At 36.5% G+C, this 21,356-nt stretch overlaps 1 protein-coding gene and 1 pseudogene across 3 annotated transcripts in view; one reads left to right on the top strand and one right to left on the bottom strand.

The window, feature by feature from the left end:
- Window positions 1-21,356, top strand: part of TENM2 (teneurin transmembrane protein 2) — a 1,505,907-nt gene that overhangs the window by 802,851 nt on the left and 681,700 nt on the right. The gene's annotated exons all lie outside the window — the stretch shown is intronic.
- Window positions 14,115-14,353, bottom strand: LOC140631666 (phosphatidylinositol N-acetylglucosaminyltransferase subunit Y-like; annotated as a pseudogene).

The following is a 21,356-nucleotide window of genomic DNA, read 5'->3' as shown; positions in this document are numbered from 1 at the left end:
ACAAGAAGAAAACATGAACAGTATCCAGTATTTGCATAACAGCTTCTCATGCCTTCTTGAGCAACAAAAAGATAGGTCTATTGGAGGAATCCAGAGTTTTAAAAAATACCAAAATAGATAAGTCAGTAAGTTAGGAACAGTGGGGTAACAGGGAGTCATCTCTAAAAAAATATCCAAGATGTGGATGCGTACATTCAGATGACAATGTCAAAAACTCCCTATCTATGAAAGAAATAACACACACACACACACACACACACACGCTCCCCCCCCACACACACACACATACCTAGAAAAGAAGAAAAGAAAGATGGAATATTCTGCAACAGATTGCTAACAGTGGGGTAGTGGGAATACGTGGTTGTGTATTTTTTAAATGTTTCATAACAAGCCTAGATTACTCCTTATATAATCAGAAAACAACAAGAACAACTGTTGAATGCTTTGGAAGTGCAACTTATGTTTTTCTTCTTTTGGCTTGTTTGCACTTTGTGATTACTTCATAGTCAACGTTTATTGTTTTATAGTCTTCCTAAAAAGTTGCTGCATAAATACCAACACACTAAAAACAAAAACAAAAACAAAAACAAAAACAAAAACAAAAAAACTTGAGAAACATAGAACTTCTCTGAGTCTCTGTCTTTAGGAAGTTAGATATTCTTCTTTTTTATTCCTGTTCATTGGCTAATTGGTTGGCTTATGCCCTCTACCATGGATAATGCTTACTCTATTAGCATACATTTGGAGCTTTTATTTTCTAGAATAAATCTCAGTCAGTGTCTGTGGAAATCTGCTCCTGAAATGTTCACAGATCTGTCATGTAGAGAAGTAAGATCGTGGAATCTTGCTGAAATGTTTATGCAAATATTTCTGAGGGCATATGCTCTACCCTTAAATAACCCACAATACATCAGAAAAGCATAGAGTCCACATGCATTCAAATGTAATCAATCCTCTGTCTCCTGGCATTAAGAATGAACTCTCTGGGAATAAGATCTTTAATCAAGAGTCCTCCATTCTCCCCAGCAATCTCTCTTCCTATCTACTTCCCAACCCCCATATCTCAAATGTAAGGAGAGAATTATTGTTTACAAAGAAGAGCAACTGAAACTTTGCATTTCCCCATAGAAAAAATCATTCTTGAATTTAACTTTTTTTGGTATATTTTTTATTGGAGTTTGATTTACCTTTTTGAGGCAAAAAGGATATATCTGAATTACTACATAGGCCTATGTGCACAGGCAAGCCCAAATGTTTGTGTTTACTAGGCCTAAAGATCCAACAAAGAATGGTAACCCCCCCCCCAAAAAAAAGAAACTCAGCAGACACTCATTATAAATTACATGTACAAAATATCAAATATTGGGCAGCCTGGGTGGCTCAGCGGTTTGGCGCTTGCCTTTGGCCCAGGGCGTGATCCTGGAGACCCGGGATCGAGTCCCACGTCGGGCTCCCTGCATGGAGCCTGCCCCTCCCTCTGCCTGTGTTTCTGCCTCTCTCTCTCTCTCTCTCTCTCTGTCTCTCATGAATAAATAAATTAAAAAAAAATATCAAATATTTGGATGATTGATATCCCATGTTATGAATTTTCCCTTTTTCCTACAGTTTTATGACAGCCTTTAACAACTACCATTTTATTTTCCATGTTTTGCATTTCCTAGACTCTCAATATCTGTGCTGCTCCCTCTGTTTGGATTGCTCTACCCCTTGTCTCACTTGGTAAACTGTTGCTAATACCTCAAAGACAGATGAAAATGGCTCCTTTTCTCTTAGAGCATTCCCCTACCCCCATGATGGAAAAGGACACTTACTCACCTGTGACCTCATAATATTTTCTACACTTCTGCTGTTATTTTCTCATTGAATAAATTATTTGTGCCTTATGAATTGTTGGTTCAGAATTCTGAGAGGGTGGAAACCATGAACACTTGTACTTCTACCATAGCACAGAGTAGGCATTTAGTAAATGTTTTTGAACAAAAGTTTAATCTTATAACATAGTGTTAGGGGGTCCTTGCTCTGATAAGAAGAAAACAAATTAAGTTTATCTTTAGTGTACAAAAGGGTTGCTCTGCCCTATCAAAATGATTGCATCAAGTCACCTTCTACCTCTTCTGAAACCTCCAGAGAAATTCCATCCCTTCAGGTGGGGGGAGAGGAAGAGTAAAAAAGTTTGAATGCAAGTCTATTAAATATCTTTTTCCAGTTTTATTGAGCAGTAATGGACACACACTATTTTATAAGTTTAAGATGCACAGCCTGATGATTTGATTAACGTTTATCAGGAAATGATGACAATAATCTCAGCTAACATCCACCTTCTCATATAAGCACAATAAACATAGAAAAAAAAGAGAAAAAGGAAAAAAAATCTTCTTATGATGAGAGCTCTTAGGATTTACTCTGTTCACAGCTTCCCTAGATACCACACAGCAGTCTTAGCTACAGTCATTGTGTTGTACATTACATCCCTGGTGCTAATTTATCTTGTAACTAGAAGTTTATACCTTTTCACTAAATACTTTTTTATAAGCTCATACAAAGTATTTAGCATTTGCTTTGATAGCTGTACAAAATCAGTCTTCTGACAATTTTTTTTATTTAGATAAACTTCAGTAATTAAAGCGTCCAGTGAAATTCTGACAATTTGGAGGGTTGTGAATTAGGAAGCAATGTAGAATGATGCAATGTGACAGGAGTATGCAATAATTGGAAATATATTCATCTTAGATAAGAAAGGTCATTGCTTCCCAGTTCCACTACCTCATTTGGAAGTCAAAATGGACTGCAAAAATATCATGGGTTAGGCATGAGTGCAGTTTAGTTGAGTATCCTGCCTCTTGCTGCCAGGAGGAGAGGGGTATTGGAGAATACAGCATGGGCACTACATTCAGATTCCCAGTTTTGTGACTTATGAATTATATTAACTGAGCTAAATTTCTTAGTATGAGTGTGCATAATTTCATCTTTAAATTTGAGTTACAATAATACCTATTTTAGAAGTTTGTTGAGGGGATTAAATGAAGTTGTGCATGCATAAATCTTACTGTAATATCTGGCACATACTAAGCCACCTGGGATTTATTTATTTTTTCAATTTATCAATTTTTTTAAGATTGTATTTATTTATTCATGAGAGACATAGAGAGGCAGAGACATAGGCAGAGGGAGAAGCAGGCTCCCCATGGGGAGTCCAATGCAGAATTCAATCCAGAACCCCAGGATCACAATCTGAGCCAAAGGCAGACATGCAACCACTGAGCTACCCAGGTGCCCCACCACCTGGGATTTAAATCTCTGTCTGTCTAGTTGTTTAAATGGACAAAATTATTTATCTTTACTGAATTTCATTCTACAAATCCATCATACACTATATGGTACTTACCAAAAAAATATGATGACATTTATTAAGTGCCCAGCATTTGTAGCTGCTCAATCAATGACTGATAATACTATGTATTAAAATAATCTCTATTGAACTCATTGAAATGAATTGCTGTAAGCTCTTCATATTCTTGTCTCTTCTTAATGTATGTGTGTAGAAATATCTTAGCCCAATTTTTGCTGTCCTTTGTTACCAACAAATATCTTCAGGCTTTTTAAAAGTCTGTATTACATATTCCCATATGGTTTTTCTTGAATTTTTGTTTTTTGGGTTTTTGTTTTGTTTTGTTTTGAGTAAGTATAGTGGGAGTGACTGAAGAAGAAGGATTAAAAATAGGAGAAATATTTCTCTAACAGTATGCTTTATACCTGTATCTAACAATGGTAGAGACAGTAAGATAGCCTGGTCCTGACTTGACTTGTTTCATCTGGAGAACTCTGTTCTCTTCTGCGTATAAGATTATATGTAGTAAGTGTTGGTAACTGAGTGAATGAACAAAGATCTATATTTGTTCAATTTCAGAAGTCAAAATCTGAGGTGGAGAAAAAGCAAATCAGTCAGCAATTGTTTCTGTTTAATCACTGCCCCTTGCCTTCTGAGCCAAACTCTTGGCCCTACTGCAGAACAATTACTCTGAAGTCCCTATTCTAGTTTTCACATTTATAAATAAGGAAATTGAGCATGATTTTCAGGAGTTTCTTTAAATTTGAAAAATCTATAGTATTATGACTTTAAGCAATGCTGCCATAATTAGAACTCATTCCCGTGATTCCTGGTTTAGAATCATCTCTTTTAGATTATATCTTAATGTATTCATTCACCTTCTGTACTTAGGAGAATCTTCATGTCTTTCATAGAGTTCCCAGCCTACCCTTAAGCCCAGGGTTTCCAAATACATGAAGTAAATACAGAGGGAGAGGTGCGATGAAGGGTAGTTTTGATCGGGGGAACCTTTTAAAAAGTGCATTGACAGGTACGATCATACTAAGAATTAATGAGTTTCTGTTGATTGGAACAGAAATAAGTGACTAACTGGGCTAGCTTATAAAAGTACAAATGAATCACAGATTTAAAGTTAAATTTTCCTAATACTGAAATAGATTTTCTTAGACCTTGTAAACTCTAAAATATCTGTTGTGATGATCAAAAATACAAGTGACAGAAGTTATAGCCTCCACAGAGCCCTTCTTTGGCTCAGTATTTGTTAGTCTTCTGGAAATATCCCAGCACGTTTGAAACTGATGAGTGGACCAGAGAAAAAGGAATGGCTACTCTTCCCAAATTAAATGCATTGAAGTATAGTTTGTTTGTCACTGACTTTATCACAAACAAAAATCTTTTATGTTCCTCGACCATGTTTTTTAGAATAATCCTCCGTACCAAGCAATATGCAATGTACCTATGGCATCATTGCTTGAAGTATGATCTGCAGATCAATTATTTCTATAATATTTCTCAATTTATTTCTAAATGTCTATAATTTCTATTTTATTTCTATGTCAGATTGGAAACTTTTTAAAAAATTAGTTCACACAGATAATTTGAGAAACAATACTCTACAAGGAATAAAATTTAAAAATCAGGAATAAGAGTGAGGAATGAAACTGGAAAGGCCTGCCTGCGTGTTTACATGTGAATATCTGCGTATATGAGCAGTGCCCGTGCAAACAGCTTCAGGGCACTCTTTATCTAGTTTTGACTGTCACACCCTTGAGCTTAATATTTCACTTCCAGTATCTCTGTCTCTGTCTCTTTCTCTTCCCCCATTATGTCTTTTAATCCTCAAGGAATTCTGGGTGATGGGTGCTATAAAAAAATTTTCTTTTTGGCCCAAAGAGGACTTTCTCACAATAGGGCAGTTATCAGAAGAAAGGCCTGATTTAACTTTTTACTCTGAGTGAATCAATCCCATGTTGTCAAAATGGGCACGTGATCCATAAGCAAAGCTCTCTCCCAATCATGCCAACTGGGAGCAATCCGCCTTGCTCAAGAGTCCCATTCAGGTAGGTGGAGGCCAGGGCACCGCAGCGCTGTTGAAAATGACAGATTTATAGTCCTGTCCCTGCCTTGCGTTTCAGTGGGGAAGCACGGCTTCTCTTCCAGCAAGCGGACTTAGATGTCTGTTTGCTGCTGCCCTCAAATGTGAGCACTGCTGGTGATGCACGTCACAAATGGAAGTAATATCATTTGAAGTAGTCCGGCTAGAAGCCCAGGAGCAATCTAACTGCATTAACTCCGCTGTCTGAGTGGAGAAGGCTGAAGAGGGTACATGGCTCGGCTGAGCTGATGTGAAGAAAACAGAGCAGCAGTACACAAGTCCATGACTGCAAGGAGCGTGGGAGCCTAAAGAGGTTTCACTTACTGCCTTCAAATAAATGACACCGGAGTATCACAGGACACCTAATAGTCTGTTAGCAAACCTTAGTGAACATTAGAAGTGGTTTCCTTTATTTTTGAGGGCTTTCTGATGTTTTTGTTCCCCCTTCCTACATCTTCGAGCTTGGGTGACAACTGCTTTATGCACAAGAATACCCTTTGGTATTTTTACTGATGATTTCAAAGCACTGGGCAAGAATTCTAGGCTTCCTTTATATTGTTTTCAAAGACTACAGTATATGACTTTTATTAGAAAAAGAAAATAAGGTTCAAAGTCATTAGGGTTTTTCCCCCCCACGTTTTGTAATGAATAATGGCCCAACAAGTTATCTTGTAAGAGTTATCAGAACTCAGGTACTTGGCTCTCTGTATTTGGACTCCAGTAAACCTCATTACCCAGCACTTTGTCTTTTCATAGCCTTGTTTGTGCTGTGAGTTAGATCACATTTCCTAGTTATGGTGGGAAATAGAGTACCTCTCCACCAATATCTTTCATTTATTTAGCACACTTTTACTTAGAACTGTCTTCAAACAGTTCAAGAGCCCTTAAGCTGCACTGAATGTTTTGTGTCATTCACTCTCATGGCCACAGCTTGAGGTCAGAGCTGACATTCTCCCCATTTGCAGGTAAGGAAACTGAATACTTAAAAATGTAATAATTTCACTAAGATCTAAGAACCATGAAAGTTGTTTCTTGTCTCTATAAGACATTAAACATTTTATTAATTAATACGACATATGAAATGTTCAGTTTCAACTAATGGGAATTTAAATATATATATGTAAAAACATATATAGTCATATGTGTATGCATATGTTGTATATGTATGTTTGCATATATATCCTCTGAGGAAATGGCAGATAATCTAGTCTAGACAATGCAAGAAAGGTAAGATATGGAGACGATGTCCCTAACTTTCCTAAAGTATGTGTCCAGTAGGAAGATAAAACATATATCCAGAAAATGAATGTGCAAACTAGAATATGATATGAGATAAAGTCTGAGGTCTTCCTCCCAAACTTAAAGTTCTATGACTTCTGATGAGGAATAATCAAGGAAAGCTTTCTGAAGGAGATAAAATATGAATAGAGATGAAAGACCTCGATTGTTCAAGATGGGGAACTAGAAGAGGGTTACCAGGAGATGGAACAGGGAAACAAGAAATGGGAATATTCAGAGAAAATATGAATTGAGTAGAATATGTACACAATAGGAATTGATATGAGTTAAAACAAAATAATCTCTGGGAATCAGAAAATCAACAACCTGGAAAAATAAGCCAATACACTTGTAGGAATGAAGTTTCCTGAACTTGCAGGGACAACATTCAGTTGTTTTAGGAAGATTTGTGATGGTCTTGAGTACAGTGAATTATGGCTGAGGCTTTGGAAAGACACTGCAGGCAGAGAAACCAGCCTAGTAGCTATGGCTCTTGTACAGCATATAGTAGGATAGAATGCATAGATAGAAAGGAAAATTCAAAGAAAATTCAGTAGGAGTCAAATCAACAAAAATCAACAGCATGGTTTAGGAGTGACACATACGGGTTCTTAATTAGATTCAAAACGTGCTCCTTCATTTGCCTGATTTGTATTCTTAGATGACTATTGAACCTCTCAGAAATCTCGGAGGCTCAAAGCCTTCAGGATGGGTCTCTATATGTCTTTAAGGAAGGACACATCTAGAACATGAATAGGCAAACAAGGATAACAATTCAAGGCCTAAATAACCCAAAATGTCACCTTACCAGCAATGTCAAAATGTTGATAGAAACACTATGGGTATTTACCAAGTGTTGAATGAGGAACATATACATCGCTTAGATGTAATTTCTCGGGGGCTAAGAATATTCATTAGGGACTGTGATATAGTACTTTGCTGGATAGAGAGAGAAAAATAAAATAGACATTCCAGGTGAGAGTGCCAGTAGGAGCCAGGCTTGGAGACAAGAATATTCCTTGTATATTTCACAGGGCAGGAAATCCACTTTAATGGGCTATAAGAAGATAAAACTCCAAAGGAAGTTTGGGACCAGATTAGAAATGCCTTTGAATTTGCAGATTTAGCAAATAAAATTAAAGGATACCCAGTTAAATTTGAATTTCATGTAAATAACAAGTAATTTTTGGCATAGTTTGTCCCAAGCAAAATTACTCTTTATTTAAAATTCAAATTTAACTGGGTATCCTATATTTTATCTGGCAGCCCTACCTTGAATGCCATGAGAAAGCAATTGGATTTGATTTTCAGTAAGAACCATTTGAAGGGTATTTGAGCAATAGTGTGACATGATGAAACAATTTTTAGGATAATTAATTTGGTGTGCAGGATAGAGGAGAGACTGTCTATAAGAAGAATAGCTATGGTGGTCTAGGGATAATACAGATAAGAGCTGATGAGACTTCCTGTCCTCCCACCTTCTCTTAAACCTTGTTTCTCTGCTCCCCTCTCTCTCCTGTCCTTCCTACTCCTATTGTAATATCTACTTTTGCAGAACACCTGAAGACCTAAGCGAGAGTCCCTTAAACGCAACATTCTCTGTCTTCACAGAAAAGATTAAAGTTTCTCCTTAATATGATTCCTTTCCTTTTTTGTCTTCATATTTTGCACAATTAGAAGCATGTTGTTAACATGGCTATTCTAGGTTAAATTAAATTATCACTCCTCTGAGATGAAAATAATCATCAATTTCCTTTTTAAACCAAGATACAGACTCTTAAGATCCAAGTTCAGATGACTTCCCAGTCTCCTTTTTGGCTTATACCAATGTCCTCTGGATGTGCCTTTTCAGAAGGTTCTAGTGAGAGGCCCAAGGGGTCTACAACATAAATTGCTGACCATTTTTGAGAAGATTCTCTACTCATTTAGCACTAGCCACTGTCTCGAGTGGGTAGGTAGGATTATCCAGGCTCCTCAATATATGTTGATTTACATATATTCTGAAATGATGACCACAGTAGCTTCACCTACTTCTGTCTTCTCATGTAGATACAATAAAAATAAAAGAAGAATAAACATCTCTCCTTGTGATGAGAACACTTAGGATTTACTCTCTTAAAAACTTCCCTATATATCACATGGTTAGCCATAATCATCATGCTCTACATTATATCCTTAGTACTTACCTTATAACTGGAAGTTCGCACCTTTTGACCACCTTCCTCCAATACTTCCTCCCCCTACCCCCACCCCTGCATCTGGTAACCGTAAATCTGATCTCTTTTTCTATGATTTCTTTTTCTTTTAGATTACATATATAAATGAGATCATAGAGTATCTGTCTTTGTGGGATTTATTTCACTATTTCACTTATTTAATGCCTTTAGGGTCTATTCATGTTGTTGCAAATGGTAGAGTTTTCTCATTTTAATGGCTAAATAATATTCCATTTTATATCTGTATCTATATCTATATATAATCACAACTTATTTATTCATTCATCAATGAACTGTTAAGTAGTTTCCATATCTTGTGTATCATAAATAATGCCATGAACATGGGCGTAACAGATAGCTTCTTGAATTCATCCCTTCCCTACCTTTGAATATATACCCTGAAGTGGAATTTCTCAGTCATATAATAGTTCTATTTTTACTTTTTTGGGGATCTTCCATACTATTTTCCTAGTGATTATACCAACTTAAAATCACACTAACAGTGCACATTTCTCCATATTCACACCAGCATTTATTTTACACTTGTGTTTTTGTAATTACCATTCTAATAGGCATGACATACCTCCTTGTGGTTTTACTTTTCATTTCCCTAATAACTAATGATCGTGAGCATCTTTTCATGTATCTGTTGGCCTTTTGTACATCTTCTTTGAAGACACTTATTCAGGTCCTTTGCCCGTTTTTTTTTCCCCCCATTGGGTTATTTGGTTTTTTGCTATTGTTTGTATGAATTATTTATGTTTCTGACATTAACCCCTTATCAAATATATAGTTCACATATATTGTTTCCTATTCTGTACGTTGTCTTTCATTTTGTTGATGATTTCTTTTGTGTGCAATTCAGCTTGTTTATTTTTTATTTTATTCCTTGTTCTTTATGTGTCATATCAAAAAAAAAAATCATTACCAAGACCTATGTTAAGGAGCTTTGTTCCAATGTTTTCCTCCTAAAGTTTCATGTTTTCAAGTCTTACATTAAGTCTTTAATCCATTTGGAGTTAATTTTTATGAGTGGTAGGAGATATGGATCCAGTTTCATCTTTTACATGTGAATATCCAATTATCCCAGCACCATTTTTTTAAAGGACTCCTTTTTCCCCATTGACTACACTTGGCTGTCTTGTGAAATATTGTTTGACCATATTTGCTTGGGTTTATTTTTGGGATCTCAATTCTGTTCCATTGATCTATTTGTTTTATGTAAGAACCATACTGCTTTAATGACTATAGCTTTATAACAGAGCTTAAAATCAAGAAATATGACATCCCCTGCTTTGTCCTTTCTCAAGATTTCTTTGGTAATTCAGGGTCTTTTGTGGTTCCATATAAATTTTAGGATTTTTTCAAGATTTCATTTATTTGGGCATCTCAGGTGGCTCAGCAGTTTAGTGCCGCCTTCAGCCCAGGGTGTGATCCTGGAGATCCGGGATCGAGTCCTGTGTCAGACTCCCTGCATGGAGCCTGCTTCTGCTTGTGTCTATGCCTCTCTCTCTCTGTCTCTCTCTCTGTCTCATTAATAAATAAATAAAATCTTTAAAAAAATTTTTTCATTTATTTGTTTGAGATAAAGAGCAAGTGAGCACAAGCAGGAAGGAGAGGGAGAGAGAATCTGAATCAGTCTGTGCTGAATGAACCTGAAGCCTGATGCAAGACTCAATCCCATGACCAAGAGATCACTATCTGAGCCAAAACCAAGAGTCAGATACTCCACTAAATGAGCCACACAGGCACCCCAGAAGTGTTTTTTCTACTTGTAAAAAATTCCACTGGAATCTTGATAGGGTTGTATTGAATCTACAGATGGCCTTCAGTAGTATTGACATTTTAACAATATTAATTATTCTAATCTATGAACAGGGATACTTTTCCATTTATTTGTGTCTTTTTCTATTTTTTTCTATCAATGTCTTGTATTTTTCTTTAAATTTATTAGTTGGCATTTTATTGGTTTTGATGGTATAGTAAATGATATTTTTTGTTTCCTTTTCAGAAATTTTGTTGTTAATGTATAGAATTGCTATTAATACTTACATATTAATTTTGTATCTTGGAATTTTACTGAATTCAATGATTGGATCTAACAATTTTTTTTATTGAGTTTTTAGGATTTTCTGTATATAAAATCATGTCACCTGCGAATAGAGACAATTTTATTTTTCAATTTTATCTTTGATTTCTTTTTCATGTCTGATTGGTCTTGCTAGAACTTCCAATACTGTGTTGAATAGGAGAGGCACCTTTGTTTAGTTCCTGATCGTGGAGGAAAAGCTTTCATCCTTTCACCACCTAGTATGATGTTAGTTGTAGGCCTACCATATATGGGCTTTATTATATTGGGATAAATTCCTTCTCTGCTAATTTGTTAAGAGATTTTATCACAAATAGATATTGAATTTTGTCAAATGTTCTTTTCTGCATCTATTGAGGTGATCATATGATTTTCTTTCATTCTATTAATGTGATGTATCACACTGATTGATTTGCATATGTTAAACCATTCTTGGATCCCAGGGACAAATCCTGGTTGATTATGGTGAATGATCCCTTCATGTGCTGCTGACTTCAGTTTTCTATAATTTATTGAGAATTTTTGCATCTATATTTATCAGAGATATTGGCCTGATATATAATATATAATATGGTTTTCTAGTAGTGTCTTTTTCTGGTTTTGGTATCAGGATAATGCTGACCTTGTAAAATGAGTTTGGGAGTGTTTCCTCCTCTTTAAGTTTTTTTGTTTTTTGGGTTTTTTTGGGGGGGGGGAGGGGGGCTGGGTTATTTGGAAGGGCCTAATAAATATTGGTGTTAAACTTTCTTTAAATATTTGGTAAAGCTCACCAGTGAAGCCATCTAGTCCTGGGTTTTTCTTGATTAGGAGATTTTTAATACTGATTCAATCTCCCTAGTAGCAATTTACCTATTCAGGTTTCTATTTCTTTTTCACTTAGCTTGCTAAGTTTAATGTTTCTAAGAATTTTTCTACTTATCCTAGGTTATTCAGCTTTTTGGTGTATAGTTGTTAGTAGACTCATAATCCTTTGAATTTTTGTGGTATCAACTATAATGTTTTTCTATTTATAATTTTATTTATTTGAACACTTTCTCTTTTTTTCTTCATTAGTCCACCTAAGGGTTTGTCAATTTTATCTTTTCAAAGTACCAGCTCTTAGTTTGGTTAATCTTTTCCATTGCTTTTCTGTTTTCTATTTCATTTATTTCTACTCTATTCTTAATTCTTTCTTTCTTTTGCTAACATTGGGTTCAGTTTGTTCTTCTTTTTCTGGTTCCTTAAGTTATAGATTTAGGTTGTTTATTTGGTATAATTGGCTAAATGCAGGCATTTAGCTATGACCTCCCCTCCTAGAAATGCTTTTGCTACATTCCACAAGTACTGGTATGTTGTGTTTTTATTCGTTTGTCTCAAGAAACATTTTTATTTCCCTTTCATTTCTTCTTTGATTAATTTATTGTTCAAGAGGGTGTTGTTTAATTTCCTCTTGTTATTGATTTCTAGTTTTATGCCATTGTAGTCAGAGAAGATAGTTGGTATGATTTTAGCATTGCTAGATTTGCCAACTTTTGTGGCCCAACACATGGTCTGTCCTAGAAAATGTTCCATGTGCAGTTGAGAAGAATACACTTTGTATTATCATTGGAGAGAATGTTCTGTATATGTCTCTTAGGTCCATTTAGTCAATAATGTTGTTCCGGGTTCCCTTCTTTGCTGTTCTTTTGCATCTCCAAGGGCAGCATGAATACAGGCATAGCTCAGATATATTATGGTTTCAGTTCTAGACCGTAGCAATAAAGTGAATATCACAATAAAACAAGTCAAATGAAGTTTTTGGTTTCCTAGTGCATATAAAAGTATGTTTATACTATATTGTAGTCTATTAAGTGTGTAATAACATCATGCCTAAAAAATGTGCATACCTTAAATTAAAAATATTCCTAGAAAATGCTAACCATCATCTGAGCTTTCAGCAAGTCATAGTCTTTTTGCTGGTGAATGGTTTTGCCTTGATGTTGATGTTGATAGTTGTTGACTGATCAGGGTGGTGGTTGCTGAAGGTCAGAGTGTCTGTGGCAATTTTTAAAAATAAGACAACAATGAAATTTGCTGCATTGATTGACTCTTCCTTTCACGAGTGATTTCTCTGTAGCATGTAATGCTGTTTGATCACATTTTACCCACAGTAGAACTTCTTTCAAAATTGGAGTCAATCCTCTCAAACCTGCCTCTGCTTTATCAGCTAAGTTTATGTGATATTCTAACTGCTTTGTTGTCACTTCAACAATTTCCACAGCATCTTCACCAGGAGTAGATGCCATCTCAAGAAACACTTTCTTTGCTCATTCATGAGAAGCAACTCCTTATCTGTTCAAGTTTTATCATGAGAGTGCAGCAGCAATTCAGTCCCATCCTCAGACTCCACTTCTAATTCTAGTTCTCTTGCTGTTTGTACCATATGTGCAGTTACTTCCTCCACTGAAGTCCTGAACCCCTCAAAGTCATCCATGAAGATTGGAATCAACTTTTTCCAAACTTCTGTTCATATTGATGCTTTGCCCTCTTCCTATGAGACACAAATTTTTTTTAAATGGGAAGTGTCATTTTATTATTACTCATGTAAGCATTTGATGCCAAGGAAACAAATGTAATTTTACAAACTCAGAATGTTTGCGAGTATATGAAACTTACATTTTTTTGTAGTTTTCTATCACACTACCTCAAATGCATTTCTTTACAACTATTCTAGCATAGCTCCTCTGGAATTATTTTAGTTATCCTTAACATGTGACTGCCAAATACTTTGAATCTAAAATAAACAATTAAAATGTTAATGATTAACTTTTAGATGACTGGAGTGAGAAAGTCATCAGGTGATGGTTGGGACCATTAATTTTCAATAAGAAACTTTGTTGAAATATTTCTTCTGATGCAGTAGTTATAAATTAGACTTTTCAAAAAACAAAGTCAGAACAAAAGTATAATAAAAGAAGCTTCTGCAACTTAAGCCTCCCATAGTCCTAAACCTCTGAGAGAAGCAAGACAAAGTATCTTTCCTGCAAATTAAGTGGGTTTCCAGTATTTCTGTGTGGTTGAGCTTTCAGAGACAGACACTCAATACATATCATTAATATATATATATATACTATCTTGGCCCTGGTTATATTAATTATATCTGAAGATTTTAACACCCATCTACGTCCAAAGGTGGAACAACACAGAAAATGGCATCGTAATCAGCCTAAGCAGACTGTAAAAGCACAGGCTGACTGTGCTAGTGCAGCCCTGTGGCAAGGCTTCTTCCACAGAGACTGAGTAGAACAGACCTGCTAAAGAGATCAGCAGAATAAGGGCAATGTAGGAAGAGACAGAAACAATCTTCTCCCCCACTTACTGATTGCCATTCTGACTTTTTAAAAGGTAAGCAGTACTAAGAAAATTAAGTTCTGTGTGTTGTTTTTTGTTTGTTTTTTCGGAGGGAGAGAGAGAGAGAGAGATAGCTTGAGCGGGGTGGGGAGGCACATAGAGGAAGAGGGAAAGAGGGAATCTTAAGCAGGCTCCACATTCAGCATGGAGGCTCCACCTCACAACCCTGAGATCATGACCTGAGCCAAAATCCAGTCACATTCTTAACTGACTGAGCCACCAGGGGCCCCTGTGGTATTGTTTTTAATTATGATCTGGTGCTGCCCCATTTCTTCTTCTTATTTTGATGTGTCATCCTAGTTGCCTGCAGTATCATATTAGGATCCCCATTAATAATTGGAAAAGCTATTTCCAACTTGTCATTAATCAACTCAGTTGTCGATGCTTCATATCTGAGCGGCTTTTTGGAGAGCAGGCACACCAGGAATTCAAGCAGCACCAGGTCAAAGGCACGGGACGGGTCCTCCATCCTCCCACTCTTGTCTGCTCACTGCCACCATCCCGACACATGAAGGCACCTGTGGGTGGGCGACCATGCACAGTGGCACCTATGTACCCTGCAGCCCTAAAGTGGGAGCCAGCAGCATGCTCTGCTCAGCATGGTGTGGCAACCCATGACCACACTGCCTGGCACCCGCGGGGCTTCAACAACAAATGGTCTTAATGCATCCAGAATGATGAAATTCTTTCCAAAATGTTTTCGATTGCCTTTGCCCAGATCCATCCGAAGAATCACTATGGCAGCTATAGCCGTACAAAATGTATTTCTTAAATAATAAGACTTGATGGGATGCCTGGATGGCTCAGCGGTTAAGCTCTGCTTTCATCTCAGGGTGTGATCCTGGAGTTCAGGGATGGAGTCCCACATCGTGTCCCACATGGGGCTCCCTGCATGGAACCTGCTTCTCCCTCTACCTGTGTCTTTGCCTCTCTCTCTCTCTCTCTCTCTCTGTGTGTGTCTCTAATGAATAAATGAATAAAATATTTAAAAAAATATAAGACTTGAAAGTTGAAATTTCTCCTTGATCCATGGGGTGCACAATGGATGTTGTGTCAGCAGGCATGAAAAGAACATTGATCTCATTGTACACCTCCATCACAGCTCTTGGGTGACCAATTGCATTGTCAATGAGTGGTAATATTTTCAAAGGAATCTTTTTCTCTAAGTAGGTCTCAACAGTGGGCTTAAAAGATTCAGTAAACTGGGGTGCCATGGTGGCTCAGTCAGTTAAGCATCTGTCTTCGACTCAGGTCATGATCCCAAGATCCTGGGATAGAGCCCCGAGTCAGGCTCCCTGCTCAGTGAGGAGTCTGCTTCTCCCTCTCTCATTCCCTCTCCCCCTTCCTCTTGCTCATACTCTCTCTCACTCCCTTGGTCTCTCTCTCAGATAAACAAATTGTTTTTTTTAAAAATTCAGTAAACTAAATTGTAAACAGATGTGCTGTCATCCAGACTTTGTTATTCCGTGTAAAGTACAGGCAGGGTAGATTTAGTATAATTCTTAAGAGCCCATGAATTTCCTGAATGGTAAATGAGCACTGGCTTCAACTTAAGATCTCCAACTACTTTAGCCCCTAACAAGACAGCCAGCCTGTCCCTTGAGGCTTTGAAACCAGGCACTGACTTCTCTCTAGCTATGAAAGTCCTAGATGGCATCGTTTTCCAAAAGAAGGCTGTTTCATCTACATTGAAAATCTGTTGTTCAGTGTAGCCACCTTCATTACTTATCTTGACCACATCTTCTGGAGAACTTGCTGCAGCTTCTACATCAGTACTTGCTGCTTCATCTTTCATTTTTATGTTATGGAGACAGCTTCTTCTTTTAAACCTCATGACCCAAACTTCTGCTAGCTTTGCTTCTGCAGCTTCCTTACCTCCCTCACCCTGTATATAATTAAAGACAGTTAGGGCCTTGCTCTGGATTAAGCTTTGTCTTGAGAGCATATTGTGGCTGCTTTGATCTTCCATCCAGACCACTAAAACTTTCTGCATATCAGCAACAAGGCGGTTTCACTTTCTTATCACTCATGTGTTCACTAGAATAGCACTTTTAATTGCCTTCAAGAGTTTTTCCTTTGCATTCATCACTTAACTGTTTGGCATAAGAGGCCCAGCCTTTGGCCTATCTTGGCTTTTGATGTGCCTTCTTCACTAAGCTTAATCATTTCCAGCTTTCTATTTAAAATGAGAGATGCATGACTCTTCCTTCTACTTCAACACTTAGAGGCCATCATAAGATTATTAATCAGCCTAATTTCAATATTGTGTCTTAGGGAATAGGGAAGCCCAAGGGGAGAGAGAGAGAAAGAGAGAAGGGAGCTTGTCAGTGGAAGAGTCAGAACACACAATATGTATTAAGTTCACCATCTCATATGGGCATGGTTTGTGGTGCCCCAAAACAATTATAATAATAACATCAAAGATCCCTAATTATAGATCACTGTAACAAATATAATAATAATGAAAATGTTTGAAATATTATAAGAATTACCAAAATATGAAGCAGATACCATTGGGAAAATGGTGCCAATAGACTTGCTTGACTCAGGGTTGCCACAACCCTTAGATTTATAAAAAATGATAATGATAAAATGTGAAAGAGGACAGAGGTCTATGAGTTAGGAAATATGGGGTACATTTTATTTTAACGTGGGTCTAGGAAAGAAACAGAACTCATCAGGTACTTGACCTAAGACCTCAGACCAGCCCCTGTAGTTGGTTTAGCTGTAGACTTTATAAGCTGTCTGTTTGACTCAAGATCACATGCACAGCCCCATCACAAAGGTCAGCATGCTATATGTGCCGAGTAAATACTGTTGAGAGAATGGATTGAAATGATTTAAAGTTTTATGAGCTAGATTTCTTCATCTGTAAAACGTAGGCAGCAATGTTGTCAGGAATAAATGAGATGGTACGTAAGTTATATGCATTACAGTGCCAGTCACATGATGATAACAATCTCATCATCATCTTCTAGTATCACCTCTGTCAATGTGTGCTTAACTATCATTTCAAATTATTATATCAATAGTTAGATTTTTTATGAAATAAAAAATTGAAAGTTCTAAGGATAGGTTGAACTCAGAGTAGAGAAATGGGAGCCTCATCCATCAGGAAAAATATGGTTTTCTCAGAATGATGATGATTCTTCTTTTTGAAAAACAAAAAAACAAGACCTTATGAAAAGGCCACCACGTTCTACCTCTGACACTCAGTGTGTACTTCTATAAGCTCTTACTAGCTCTCATAACCTCTGTCTTCTTCCATCTTCCTGGGCATGTTTCAAAGATTAAAATCATAGGTGATCCTTGGGGAAATGTGTAATTGTAACCCAGATGGGTTTCATTAGGATAGAATGTATAAGGATGAAGGTTACAAATGAAATAGATATTACTAAGGAATGGGATACAATTGGACATCAAGCAATTCACACTTTAACATACCTTCTGGATATATATTTAAATATATATACATATATTTCTATATGTAGAAAAATAAGTGGTAATAACAAAACCATGATATCTGAACTATAAAACAAACAGTCAGCTGACACTTTAATGGAAGAGGAAAACTTTTCAAATATTTCAGAGTGTAGGATACTGTAAGTAATGGAAAGTTTCACATGAAGAGGCAATATTTACAGTCCAAACTTGTCACTCTGTGTCCCAGTTGCCTCATCAGCAAAATGGGACAATTGGACCTAACCTAGCTAATGCATAGATTTTCTTGCAAATTGCTTCCAAGTGAGTATCAAAGAATCTCTGATCCTTTAAGACACCAAACACCATAGGTAAAAGAAAAACAAGTTTGAGAACACATGTATGGTTTGGAAGGTAATTTTAAATAATTGAGATGTATTTATCCTCCATTTTTGAAATAAGGTTCAGAATTCAGCTGGAATTACAAGTCTCATCAGATACTTTGAACTTGATACAATTTAAATAGGCTAGTTTGAGCAAGATACAGAAGATTGTGCATTTCCCAGGTTCAGCCAGTTGTCAGGCCTGCTGGATTGACTGGTGATGTCTTGATTGGGTATGATTCCCCTTGACTCATTTCTCTGTTGTTGGTAATTAAAAGCTGTCTAGTTTTATTCTCATTTAATCATAAGTGAAAGGGTAATGTCTGCCAGACTTTTCCTATTCATTTGGTGTTTGCAACACTGCTGAGCCTTGAGATCACGAATTTTAAGCTGAAGATCCTGATAACTGAGTATCAATGCAGATGGTGTATTGGTGTTTTGCATCTGGGAGCTGATAATCAATCTCCAAGCTAATTGGAATACAATCCCCAGTGCAAATGGATAAATTGGCATATATGATCTATCTTCTCATTCCAGCTTTGAAAAGCAGAAACTTCTGTGTGTAGATAGAAAACATTGTTTATAGGGATGCCTGGGTGGCTCAGCGGTTAAGCGTCTGCCTTGGGCTCCGGGCATGATCCTGGAGACCTGGGATCGAGTCTCACATTGGGCTCCCTGCATGGAGCCTGCTTCTCCCTCTGCCTGTGTCTCTGCTTCTCTATCTCTCTGTGTCTCTCATGAATAAATAAATAAAATCTTAAAAAAAAAAAAGAAAGAAAGAAAGCATTGTCTATCAACTGAGGTTCCCACAGATCTCTGGGACTAGCACAAGTACCTAATTTTATGCTGGCAGGAAAACTCTTATTGAAGAAGTAGGATTCAAAATGATAGTTGGCCTCTCTCTAGTCTTGGTATGTTTTGTTCTGGTTCTTAGAGCTTTCCCTTCATTATGGTTTTAATCATCTCGATCAGCATTATTATAATCACAAAATGTCAGCCTAAGAAAACGATAATCTCATCGTCATTATGTTTCAATGTCACCTTTGTCAACTTGTGCTTAGCTATCATTTCAAATTACTGTATCAATGCTGTAATTAGATATAATTTGTGATATGACCAGCATTCACAGGTGAGTGGTTTTTCAAAAAATCCCACACCAACTGAAATAGTTTGTTATTATAGGTCTTTTCTTTCAGAACCAAATATGTTTAATGTAGGCTTTCACTTGAGAAATACTCCAAATCAAAATGTTACATTTTATGACAACATGACTTAATATTTATTACTTGAATATTATACACTATGTGTGTGAGTTGGAAGCACTGAAACCTCTATCCTGTTCTCTATAGTTTCTTTTTCCTCTTCTTTTCTTTTTTTAACATAGGATGGCATAAGGAGGTTTCTTAGGATTGTCTTCATGCATGCAATTAATGAAATTCAAATATCTCTCTTTTACTAGTCAAATTCCTTATTGAAATTGACCACTCCATAATGATTTTTATTATTTCATTGCACTGAATCATAGGTTTAAGATATTTTCCATTCTATTAAGTCTTCTTTTAAACCAAGATAAGATTAGGGTGTAAGAAAGGAAGAGAGGTGATGATTTGGAGACAGATTTTCTACCTTCGCTTATGGGAAGAAGTATTCTAGGTTAAAAAGTAGGACTGGTTGATCGAGCATAAAAGTGATTCATGAAATATGACATCTCTTTAACATTGAGGGAAAAAATGCTTTCCTTCATTGAATGCTTTCTCCCATATGCAAAATATTGACACATCCCTATTATATCAAACAAAAGCCTTCGTTCAGAGAGATAATTTTATAGAGCGGCTGGTATCATGTGATCTTATTAATATTTATGAAATATGATAATAATATGGAAAAGGGGGAACTGGAATACAGCCCTATCTTCCTAGACCCTATTCATTTCAGCTTCAAAATGTTTTTTCATTTCACACATCAGACGCTAATTAGCAAATATCTAATTAGTGTTAGAAGATTAATCGCTCATGGGAGTTGTTGAGGCTTTGAGCTTTCATGCATGCAAAAACAGTGCCACTTTAGGTGCATTTGTTAAGGTACAGTAACTTTAAATGATACAACTTTTATTTTTCTTGGAAAAAAATTTGAAATTACAGCAATGGAGTAAATTTAAGCTCAAGTAAAAAGAGAGCGGGGAATGTTCAGTTGAAAAGATAAAAATGAGGCCATTGAGAACCACACTTTCAATCCAATCACCAAGTGTTAAGCAAGAGCCTACTCTGCTTTAGGCACTATGAGGAAGTACTCACAGGAGTCAGAAAATCAAAAAATGTAGCCCCTGACCTCCACATGGCTTAGGGAATTGAAGGAAGGGTTTGCAACTGTGGCCTCTGGACCAAATTTAGCCAGCCAATTGGTTTCCTATGTCTATAAACTAAAAATGGCTTTTACATTTTTTAAATAGTTGAAAAAGATGTAAGAAGGATGATATTTCATGACACATGAAAATTAAATGAAATTCAAATTTCAATGTCCATTGAAAAAAAAGTTTGATTGGAACACAACCATGCTTATTCATTTATGTAACTGCCTATGGCTGCTTTCAGCTACAATAGCAGAGTTAAGTAGTTGCAACAGAGACCATATGGCCCTCAAAGACTAAAAGTATTTACTCTCTGGCCCTTTGCAGAAAAAAAAAAAAAAAAAAAAAATGTGCCCACCCTGAATAAAGAGCTAAATTTTTTGATGTAGAGGAGTCATTTTTAGAGTCAAGTAGAGTGACACTAGTTCTAAAATTTGTTAGCTTGTGTGACTTTGGGTAGGGGATTTAAAACTTCTAAGCCTCAGTTTATAATACAGGAATTATGGATCTCTTAAAAATATATGAAAACTGAGGCTTTGAAGAATTAAATAGGATTACTTAAATAAAGTGCCTCACTTGGTACTTTGACTCATGGTAGATAATTCATAAAAGTTACTTCCCTGGCCCCCATTGCCTCCTAAATACAAAATAAAGTTAGATTTCTCTATTAATTCTTGCCCTCCTTAAGAAGTTTTCTAAATAGAAGGGTGAATGGCCCAGAACAGGGAGCAGTACTATTTTTCACCCACTTATGAATAAGATGGAAAAGGGGATAGATACTAAACTAAAATGATCTCACTGGAGAGTTTCTAATATTATGGTAAGTTGTTC

The sequence above is a fragment of the Canis lupus genome, chromosome 4 (assembly GCF_048164855.1).
Source record: "Canis lupus baileyi chromosome 4, mCanLup2.hap1, whole genome shotgun sequence".
NCBI classification, from domain to species: domain Eukaryota; kingdom Metazoa; phylum Chordata; class Mammalia; order Carnivora; family Canidae; genus Canis; species Canis lupus.
Note: the sequence above shows the minus strand (reverse complement) of the source record. Positions and strands in the feature narration are given on the sequence as shown.